This window comes from Chrysoperla carnea, chromosome 3, assembly GCF_905475395.1.
Source record: "Chrysoperla carnea chromosome 3, inChrCarn1.1, whole genome shotgun sequence".
Classification (NCBI taxonomy): Eukaryota; Metazoa; Arthropoda; class Insecta; order Neuroptera; family Chrysopidae; genus Chrysoperla; species Chrysoperla carnea.
The window spans coordinates 28,840,595-28,853,130 of NC_058339.1; the positions used below are offsets into that span (position 1 = coordinate 28,840,595).

General features: G+C 28.3%; 1 protein-coding gene across 1 annotated transcript in view; it reads right to left on the minus strand.

The window, feature by feature from the left end:
- LOC123294664 (protein gone early) overlaps positions 1–12,536 on the minus strand; it is a 164,135-nt gene that overhangs the window by 43,347 nt on the left and 108,252 nt on the right. The window lies entirely within an intron of this gene.

Sequence of the window (12,536 nt, forward strand, 5' to 3'; positions counted from 1 at the left end):
TAGGTGAAAAAGGGGGTCACAACCTCTCACTTACTTTATTTTATCCATAAAGTGAGTGTAGTGTTGTTCTTGTATTGAGTGTAAGTAGTCTTGTTGTGATCATCAGACACCACTTACTTGTGCATCATATTATGTGCTGGTGATGATGGCCAATAGATAGTATTTTTACTTACACCAGCAGACCACAAAAAAATATAATTTATAATTTCATTACCTTATTTGTTTTAGTCGGCTTTAATATTCATTCATTCATTAGCTCATTAATGACTTTTTTTTCTTAAATTTTTTATTTATTTTTTTTAAAATGTTAATTATCGGTAACACCAACGTTAATTTGTTTTGGAACTTTTATTTAATGAAAAAATATAGTATTATTGTTTAGATTGCTGAGACGACATAATAACTCTAAACACTTTCTTCTTTTTGTAATCAAAGAGAATAAAAAGTAAGAATTCCTGCACACTAAGTGCGTAAGCCATCTATTGCCTTTATTAAACAAGGATTAAATGACATTTATTAGGAAAGGAAACTCCCAGATCCGGCGATTATTAAATAACCCAAAATTCAGTCTATAAGAAATTTTACCGTTTAGGAAGGGAAGCAGAACCAAGATGCAGAATACAATAAGTGTGTGTCCAGAATTCGTTTAAGAAATCGCCCCTGTCTGTCTGTTAACTCATGTGCTTGCAGTTTATTTTTACCATAACTACCGAAAACTAGAATTTGGCGGGGTTGGTTTTCTTTTAATACCACACCGCGTCTCAAAATGGAATACCCTATACTTGAGAAGAAAAGTTGCTAGGAATAATTTATTCTAATTTGTTACTATTTTATATTAATTTTAGCTCTGTTTTAAGATATTGACCTTGGAAAATATTTTTTCTTTCTTTCCAGAACCTCTCAAAAAAGCATCATAAACTTTTAGTACACCTTTCTTCTAAATGCGAAGTTAACAAATACTGTATTTCTTCAATTCGAGTACCTGCCAAAATTACTGTTAGTATTACTTTCCTGATAGTCTCAAATAATATGATTTCATAAATAACAACAAATATAAGATTGAATTATTATAATCAGTAAAAGTAAATTTGCGGTATAATCAATTAGATGTAGGCAATATCTGATTAAATAAATGTATGTGGACCAGTTGTTTCTATTTCATGATAAACGTGAAAATAATTCGTTCTACTAATCGGAGAATCCTACAAGTTCATGAACAGACGCCAAGATCATCGACCTACAACTTGAAGGCTAGTACAAACTTGTATAAGGGTACAAGTCATACAAGAATGAAATCTCAATTAGACAAAAATTACTTACGAAAAACAATATAAATGACACAAATCACGATCATTAACTTAAAGTGTTAGGCGTCATTATCAAGGGTCGACATTTCGATAGTTAATTTTAAGATGACTAAATTTCGGATAGAAGGTCTTAATTTTCAAAGGAAACATGACAATTTTCTGCAATTTAAAATACTTCAGAAATGATCTGCTAATCGAAAGTATGGATGAGGTGTACCTACAACAAATATTTCAGCAAAGTCAAGGGACTATACTCTACAAGTTGATAAAAACAAAGCAGTTTTTAAAGACAATAATAAACATTTTTTACTGAAGGATCTTTAGGAGGAGTCTTGGCTGGGCGTTATTTCTTTGAATACGAATATAAATTCATTGCTTGATGAAAATAATATAAAAAAACGCTAACTACTTAGAATGTTTCATTTGAAAACGATTTGAATTAGAAATATAATATATCTACTCAGATAAATTCACTTCGAATTTCAAATATGGTTTATGAATGGTGTAGGTTTGTATTAACTAATGCTAACCTAGTAAATAATTTTTGGGAATTTCCTAGAGAGTATTTATTAATTCGAGACAATAATTAAATTGCATTGGTTCAAGAGTGCTATGTTCATTAGCTAAGAGTGTTCTTTTGATAATTTGTTTAAGTTTGATCACGGCCTTCATTTGCTTAGCTCAAGAAGTACAAAGAGTGAGTAGTTTTCGATTTAGTTTTTCGGGGCGAAAAGAATAGAATCCTATCAGAAAGTAAGCTACATAGCTATTAAATTAATATAAACCAGCGGTGCCCAACCTACGGCCCGCGGGCCGGATCCGGCCCGCGAAGAAGCTCAATCCGGCCCGCGAGCTCCTAGTCGGATATTCGTAAATTATTGACCAAATACCGCCTATTTTTTAAATTTATTAAAGTATTTTCTGTGAATTTTATTAACTACAATATTTCTGATATTGTTATATGTATTTTGATTGAATAATTTGTATTTGTACATGACATCGGCATGACACGGTGTGTCATGCCGATGTCGACTAGTGCTGCCGCGAGTGGCCGATAGTCGAGGTGACTACAGAGTGAAGTTAGTTATAATCATGGAGTTACTTGTGGTAATTATTTCATAGGAGATGCTCACATATGTTTACATTAACTTTTGTGAAAACTTTAAGTTAATTTTTGATAAATAAGTTATTAAAAAATATAAATTTAATTTTGTGAAAGTTTTATAATATTGAATATTTTTTCATAAAATTTATAAATATTTAAAAAAAATGAATCAGCACAAACATATTCGTGAATTCATTGAAAATGTTGAATTTTTTTCAAAGGTGTTACTAAGATATGCAATTATAAAGAATCCGGCCCGCGAAATCGTATGTCATGATGAATCCGGCCCACGGACAAAAAAAGGTTGGGCAACCCTGATATAAACCAACCAAGATTAAGTACCTATATATTACTAAGACGTTCTGTATATAAACTTACTGCAAATGACATAAAAGAATGTATGCTTAGGTGAAAAGTTATTGAAAAATCATATGATTTATGAATAATTCATGTAATAATATTAAAATTATAAATAATTATTAAATAAAACACAATACATTTAACACATACATGGATCTTCGATTAAGTGAAAAAAAAAGTAAAAATAAAAAGTATACCTATATGTAAGGTAATTTAAATATTTTATAATGAATTATTTAAAAAGCGGAAGACAATCTCAATTTACTTAAAAATATTGTTTATTATTATAGTTTTAATTTTTATTGTTTACTAAAAATATCACATTTCTAAATTGTATAAATAATGGATTTATCTTACAAATTATTAAAATAATAACTGGTATTTGATCTCTTGGAAAATTAATTTAGAAAATATTGGTTTTTTATTGAAACATAAACTTGTTGAATTTTCTTGTTAGTTTAGTACGAAGATCGAAAAGAGATTTCTTCAAAGACTCATACAAAATTTCTCCTAACGTTAGCTGTGAGAAAAAACAATCTGAAATATGTTTTTCAATCAAAATTTTACATAAACGCCGATGTAAATTATAACAATAGATACAAAATTGAAACCTAGTTGATAGATGGCGTAGATGTTGGTTACTGGATCTTGAATGTACAGAAAATACTTTTGGCACGTCAAAATGATTGGGTAGATAATCTTTCCACCTTTTTCATATGATTTTTAATTATGTACCATCTGCCAAACTAGGCCAATGGCCAAACTACCCTAATACTATTGCTCATTTTCTACATTCTGATGAGTAATTTTGGTTTTATGAATTCACTTTTCAGTATTCTAAATCCAAAATAAAATTTCCATCGTGGAAGTGTTTTAACGTTAATTTTTGTGATCAATAGGAGAAAAGAAAAAACTTTTAAATAGTTGAACAAATATTCAACAAACGTAGCTATTATTGCGGATTAATTTAGCCTTCAAATAAGGAAAACTTATCATTAGTTCATATCGCTGTTCTCTGAGAGCATAGGGCCCATAATAATGTCTTCCATCCGTTTCTATTTTGATCTAAGTCTTCAAGATCATTGCTTCGGTTCATTAAGAAAATAATAATAATTTCAAAATCGATCCGTTTGAGAGCTACATGTGTTTAATGTACACATAATTTTTGCCTTATTTATTGAATTTTTAAATTGTTACAAAAGTGTTACGTTTGTATAGCAAACAAACGCAAAACTTAAATATATAACATTTATTGAGTGGTCTCCAGAGAATCACAAAATGATTCTGTCTGCATCGATGACACAATACAGACTCTATTTTAACCCAATTTTTATTCACCACAAATTAAATTATATTGAATACACATAGGTGCAGTTAAAAATACAGTTTCGTATTAGAAATGCATTGAATGGAATTAATTTGTAAATGAAAGTCCATAAAAATTTATTAAACATAACCAAAAAATTTAAAATTAAGTAAAGGATGTAAAACATTCATATTATCATGTCAAAAAATAATGTTCGTTATTACCTACCTCCACTCTAAATTAGGACCATCAGTTGGTAGGGGATAACTTTAGATTATAATATATAAGTACCGGTATGCATTTGTTTGTTTGTATTAATTAATTCACTGTGTATGATGTATGGTGCAAGTGCATCATCACCTGCACGAGTGTGCAATTCTGTCTAGACATCACTTGATTATAAACCGAAAACCACCGCATTGGAAGTGATAAAATTTAAAGAAAAAGTCATTTGCAGTTTTTTAATCGAATGTATCACTAACCAGATACGGGCTTCTTTAAAGATCGATTTTAATTTTATAATTTCTCGATTTATACAAAGGGGTTTTATTTATCCAAAAATAATAAAGCCTTTAGAAAAGTTCGTGGTTTGCTACAATACATTCCATACTTCAAAGTCGTGAACTTTACAACACCGCATTATTTCCGGGTTATTGTTTCAGTAGTGACTCATCTGACTGCAAAATCCAGCAGAATTGTACAATTTGATAATTTGAACAAAACAATCATGCACGGATTTGCTTTATTCTGATTACGGTGAAGACTCCATTATGATTACTGAAAAAGAAATGCTTTGAGCTAGATAATATATTGCAACAAAGCGCATACGTTCATTTTCCTATGGCATAATACTTCCCATTTAAAAACACTTGGTTGTTATGCGCCATCCTGTATTAGTCCAATTGAAATTTTTATATTTAACACATTTATGGAAAATAAAATTTACTAACTTCTGAGCATCTTTTTTATAAGTTCGATAATAGTTGCAAGGATATTTTTATACGTAAATATCTAAGCTTGAAAGGAAAATTTGGGGTTAGTAAATTCTGTAGCATTGAGCATTAAACGAAAATAACTCTGTAAATATGCAGCCGATAATAAAAACTTTCAAAAGTGAAAAGACATATGTTATAGTAAATTCCATTGTGCAGACCTTTGATTATTACCAATAATTCAATTAAGTTTTGTCTTCCCGTCGCTTCCACCAAAACCATTTTTGTTTTTGGGATATATTATTTGAGTTGTTAAATGTGATTCACATATAATGTTATAGTTATAACATTAAGAATGGTATAATACGTGCATTTTTTTTGTAACACAAAGTATACATAATAGCAGTTTTAGCTTTTATGGATTCTTTAGAAATATCTTTATATTTATATAAAGTGTGAATTTGTTGGAAATTTATGCAAATTGATATTTTCCAACAAAAATATACATAATTACAAAGATTCTAACACTTATTTTCTGTAAACTTTTATCAAACATAAGAATAATTATTCTTTTATAATAAGTTAGTTAAAATTACCTGTGTTGATGATGAATGTTTATTTAATGTATAATTACAAGACTGTTACAGAATTAAATGTAATGGATATTTCATTTAAATAGAGGAAATAATAATTTATTATTAATGATTTGTAATTAAATAAAGGATACTCTTTGATCCCAAAAAAAAAATTATATTAATAATGTACATCACTTTCTACAAACTAAGAATTATTGAAATTTTTTAAGATAAATTTCTGGCATGTTATGACCTATACACAAAAAATACCGAGATCAATATCAATCATAATTACATAACTTTTTAAAAAATACTGGCTCCTAAATCGGTAGCCTATATTTGGTTTTTAGTTTATTAAGTTATATACATATAAAATTACAGATAACTACAGACAGAAGAATTATACCATCAATTCTACATCGTATTTGAAAATACAAATAAATCAAAAGTTTCCTTCGCAGTTTTTTAATGGGATGTACTATTTACGAGACACGGATTCGTTGATTATTATTTGTAGTTGTGAAAATTGTTTGTTTACGATGTTTCGATACCATAACGAAAGTGTTATCAAAAAACTTCCGTTACCAAAAATTTTGTGCGCCAGTTAATGAGTATTAAATACGCCTTTTGCATGAATTTCAAGTCGATTCTCTGTACGATTTACGATAAATTAATTATTAAAAACAGCCTTTTTTGATATAATAAAGGTTTTTTTTTAGTCGGTAAGTGCTTTTAAAAATGTTTTACCATTTACAAAAAAAAACTTTTATCAATATTCTCTCAAGTTGTAAGCTTTAAAATCATACCAAAAAAATGTACATCAAATGAAAAACTTATTTTGGTAAAAACTCTTTTTCCTAACAAATCACACGCCCATTCTGAAATTTTGACCACACGCCCATTCTGAAAATTGATCACACTATCGACTCCACCCACATCATAAAACGACTCCACCCACATCATAAAATTTAATTGTATCTTGGATAGTTTAAAATAAAAATAAATAGATGAAAAAATAATGCTTTGGGTGGCCTCTGTTATAAATAGGGTTATGAAAAACGGAGGTTAAACCCCATTATTATAATTACTATTATTGATGATTACATTACTGATCATTTTCATTTTAAAGTTCAAATTTGCAACGTAAATAAAAATAATAATATTACCTTGTAACGTAAAAATGATTATTAGGTACTCACAATTTATTTATGTCTTAAAAGTTCATATGAAATAACTTCTTACCTGAAATCAATAAAAAAATTAATTAGTTATGCATAAAAAAAATCAATTAAATTAATTTTTATAATTAATCAAATTTAACGATACAAATATAAATTGCCTAGAATTAAAAATCACCTGCAGCACAACTGAAGCTATTACATCAACCATGCATAGGAATAATGTTTGTATAAAAAAGTAGTAATTCAATTCAACCCGGGCCCATACTGAATTGAAAATATTGTTTGTGCAAAAATATCTTTTTATATACCATGTATATATGAAATATACAAAGTATATTAAGGTATTTCCAGCATGGTATTTGCAGTTTCTATGTTAAAGCAATGGTACAATTTTTTTTTCGACAGAATTTAACGAAAAATTAAATTTAAGAATTTAATAATGCTTACTATTAATTCCCAAAGTTTCAGAAATTTTGACCGTTTAAAATGGGAAATAATTATGCCAACGTCCCAATTTCGATCAATTTACGTCAAAATTAATATCTCGAAAGTGAAAATTAATTTCTAAATTTTTTTTTTAGAATTTTATTGTATAAACATTTTTTTCTACTTTTTCTTCAATATATAATAATATCATAAAAAATAGTTGGAGAGACCGGACATTTTACATGCTTTAAATGGGACATGACCCTCAAAATCGCGAACTTTGTCTTTAAATATCTCGCGATCTAAACGGTCAAAAATTATGAAATTTTAGGAATTCATAAATAAAGCTATTATAAACCCGAGAAAAAAAATTCGGCCAAATCTGTCGAAAAGTGATTTCATGCTGGTACTACTTTAAGTTAGGTCCCAAGTATGTAAAAATTTTGATGCTAGGAAAAAAATTTTGGTATTCGTTGTGTGCGTAGTCATGGTAGGGATAATAAAATCGATGCCAGCGCTTTAAGTGAAAAATTTTGGAGATAAAGTGGGCTGTTATGACTAATTTGCAATTATTTACATGTTAATGATATAGAAACTGTCAAATTAAAATGATTGAAAAACACTAATTAATTAAACTTAATGCATTAAAAATTGTGAAAATAAGAAATCAAATTGTACAAATATTATTTTTCAAATGTTAATTATCGTAATTATTTATTTAAATTTGTGAAACAAGAATATTAAATTTTAAATGTAAGTTTTCAATGCAATCCACACAATTATATATGCATCCATTAATTCTATAATTAAAGTAGTGTATCGTTGTCATGGAAACGAAATTCACGCTCGGAGCGAATAGATGTTCATAGACTCATCTAATTAGTCCATTTTCGAATGTCCGTCCGTCTGCGAACACGATAACTCAAAAAAAGAAAAAAAAATATCAAGCTGAAATTTTTACAGCGCACTCAGGACGTAAAAAGTGAGGTCGAGTTCGTAAATGAGGAACACAGGTCAATTGGGTCTTGGATCCGTAGGGCCCATTTTGTAAACCGTTAGAGATAGGACAAAAGTTTAATTATAAAAAATGTTCCTTATCAAAAAATATACCATTTTTAATTGAAACAAATCACAGCAAGTACGAATGTATATTGTCCCTCCTAAATAATATAAATAAATAAAGGTCGACTGTCGCTTATAGAGGTATAGATAAGTAGTAGTCTCACTTACGGAGGTCCATGAGGGAAAAACGACTCTCTCTTACAGAGGTTTCTGATTCTCGCTAATAGAGGTTTTGAGAGCTTAAAATTACGGGTCCTGGCTATTACTCTATAGAGTTTTCTCACTTATCTAGTTCTCACTTACCCAGGTATGACTGTATATTCAAACTAAAATTTCATATTTGGACATAAAGATGTGCATGTTATTATTTTTGGATTGATACTACATGTGTAGGTAAAACATTTACATACATTTTTGAATTAGTTGGACTCATTCTATGATGAAGGATTTCAAGTGCTTCTGCTCTCACTTATGTTCTAAATAACATTAAATAAAATATCTTTATATATCTACATATAATTGTGGTCATAATAACATTTGATCTTTATTTATTTATTTTTTTTATTGAATCAATGATGATGTTGCTTGCATAGATCACAAGAGATATATATTTACATAATCATTTCAATAAATAACAACAAGTACTAATAATAAGTATTATGTCTTATAAGTTAGCACAATCGTATTAAGTAATCTCAAAAGCATAAATTTCTTTAACACAGTTAACACAAAAATTTTGAAAATTTCTTGATAAATGTTAGGAAATAACTGTGTTTCTTTTAAAATTTTTTAATTAATTATAGTTTGGATGTCAAAATTTTAGGTCATTCTTTTCAGTTGCGATATCAGTCTCTCGCTAGCTATAACTTATATGCTTCATTCCGAGACCAGGACTCCACATTCTTGAAACTTATTAGAGCTAGGTTAATTTTGGCCACAGATTTGAAAAGTATGACCCAAATTAAGTAGAACTACATACTTGGTTTATCAAAATTGGACAAAATTTGGAAGGGATAGAGCAAAATTAAATTTTTTGGATTCTGATGACGTCATAAAGTTAAAAAAATTTGATTTTTTTGATAACATAGGCAAATTTGATCCGATTTTATTGAATTTTTTTTGAAACCCACTAATTTTGGGTCATTCTTTTCAGTTGTGATGAGAGTTTTTCGCTAGTCTTTCGCTAGCTACCACTTATATGCTTCATTCCGGTACCGGGACGCCACATACTCGAAACCTATTTGAGCTAGGTCAATTTTGGTCACAAATTTGAAAATTATGACCCAAATTTAGTTGGATTACATATTTTGTTTATCAAAATTGGATAAAATTTGCATGTGATAGAACAAAATTTAATTCTTTGGGTTCTGATGACGTCATAAAGTTAAAAAATTCGATTTTTTTTTATAACACAGGCAAATTTGATCCGATTTTATTGTAATTTTTTTTGAAACCCAATAATTTTGGGTCATTTTTTTCAGTTGTGATATCAGTCTTTCGCTAGCTACCACTTATATGCTTCATTCCGGGACCGGGACTGCACATTCTTGAAACCTATTAGAGCTAGGTCAATTTTGGTCACAAATTTGAAAAGTATGACCCAAATTTAGTTGGATTACATACTTGGTTTATCAAAATTGAATAAAATTTGGATGTGATAGAGCAAAGTTAAATTTTTTTGGATTCTGATGACGTCATAAAGTTAAAAAAATTCGAATTTTTTGATAACACAGGCGAATTCGATCCGATTTTATTGGATTTTTTTTTGAAATCCACTAATTTTGGGTCATTCTTTTCAGTTGTGATACCAGTCTTTCGCTAACTATCATTTATGTGCTTCATTCCCGGACCAGGACTCCACATTCTTGAAACATATTAGAGGCAGGTTAATCTAATAGTTGAATTTTCTATGAAAGAAAATAACAATTTCTAGCTCTTCTAACAAGAAAATTTTATAGTTTTATTGACTTCGTATAAAAGCAATTATAAAGTAATCGATATTTATGATATATATTCAAACATGTATTTTAATTAAAGACATATACTTTTATAATCAATTTTATATCTCGTTAAACGATAGAAACATAAATTTTTATTAGAAATGATATTCAATAGAGAAAAAAAAAACGTTTAAATGATGTTAATTTTTAAATTAAATTTCTTTTGATGAGAATCATTTTTAATATAAAATCGAATGTTAATAAAAAAATAGGGAAAGCAAGATATAACGTTGTATGGTTCGATTACATCGAAAGAAACACTAAACTTTGAATGCACAAATAAATAAAAAATCAGTCATTTAGAAGACTTTAACTTAGGAAGAATCCTATATGAAATTATGGAAATTCACTATATTTTCTCTGCAATAATAAATACTACTTTTTCTTATGTTTGGACATTTAGAATATTTAATAAATAAAAATTCCGATTATTCTTTTAATCTATGATTTAAAATGTTAACTTGTCTGTCAGAAAATGAAACTTTAATTTGAGATTATGAATCGGGTGACCCCTCGTGATGCTTTTACTGCATCAAACATCTATAAGATATATTGGTGTGTTTAATTTTTTTTTTTTTTTTCGTAATTTAATATCACATTTATCAAATTAAAAATCATAGTACGGCTAGAAAATAATTAATAATTAAGTTTCTATTTCATTTATCAAATAAAATTGACTGACCCTCATAGTACAAGTAGGGAGGAGCAAAGGAATGCGCGATTATTAAAAGCGATGTAAAAAGGCAACTTCAATTTTTTCCAATTTTTTTTTTTTAGAACTTTAACTACATAAAAATCCATTTAAGAAAATTTATTATGGTTTTAAGTAAATTGTATGTTTTTTAAGTAGATTCAGTTAATTTAGTAAATGAATTCTTATTCTTCATAGGAATATACTAAAAATTAAATAACATCCGTTTAGTATAGTCATTTTGCAAACGAGCTTTGTAGTTATCCACGACAAGCCGTGGGATATGAACCACTTCTTGCTGGATTTGCTCTTTTGGCGCTTCAATATTGTTTTGGTTAAACGCTTTCCCTGCATAAAGGCATCATTACATTATATTGACAAAAACTTGACAGACAAAAGCTAAACATGACCTTTTGATTTTCAGTACAATACTGTAATAAACTTAATATACTTTAAAACGCAAAAGGATACTTTGGAAAAATTGGTGAGATTCATTTTTAACTCTCAATTTTTTTTTTTTTTTAATGTTTGTAACTTTCGACTGGGTAAACCGATTTTGATGATTCTTTATCTATTTGAAAGCTGGTGCTTCCCGTGTGATCCCATTTCATTTTGGTCCAGTTCTGACAACGGCATCCATGAGAAAATCATAAAGTTCTTAAATTTGCATTAAGTATGCAAGACAAGAGGACGAATAACTCAATATCACGCCAACCGATTTCACAGATTCACTAAAAATCACAAAATAAAAAACATTTTTAACAAAAAGATAACCGACTTCAAAAGAAAAACTTTTCCAAAACAAATTAATATGCACTAAAAAAATAACGGCAATATAATGTAGTTAAAATTATTGTTATTTTTGGAGTCGGTATCAGCCAAGCTAATGTAGCAAACTGTTCTATCAGAGTTGTTTCCTTGGCTGACACCGACTCCAAAAATAACAATAACTTTAACTACATTATATTATCGTTATTTGTTTACTTTTTAGTGCATTCTAATTTATTTTGCAAAGTTTTTCTTTTGAAGTCGATTTTCTTTTTGTTAAAAGTTTTTTTTTATTACGTTTTAAAAATCGCACACTTCTCTGCCTTACCGTGTATATGATGATACGATCTATTTGCGTGTAAATTAATCATTATGTATTACCTATTATAAAATCGCATCATAAAAAAAAGAAAAGAAAATTCATTTTATAATTGCAGTTTATAATTTCAATTTATGATGTGTGATGAATAATGTTAAAGCATATCAAAGTTAAAATAAACTTAATATGCGATTAAATTCACATTTGTTTTGGAACTATTATCGTTTGTAATTAATAGGTCTTATGAAGTAAATGGGAAAATAAAGTAATTTACAATAAAAATACTTGTTTAATATTGAACGTTCGTTTATGACATTCTAAATTTATATTAAGTACTAGCTCCCGCTCGCGTGACACCCTGTTACCAAAAAAATTGCTACTTTAAAAATGTAAGTCCATAAATAAATTGAAATTGCTTTATTATTTTCTACCGTTTGGAGAATTGATGATTGATTTGGAGGACTAAGATAAATAGTAATCTTGAAAATTGAAATTGGCCAATTG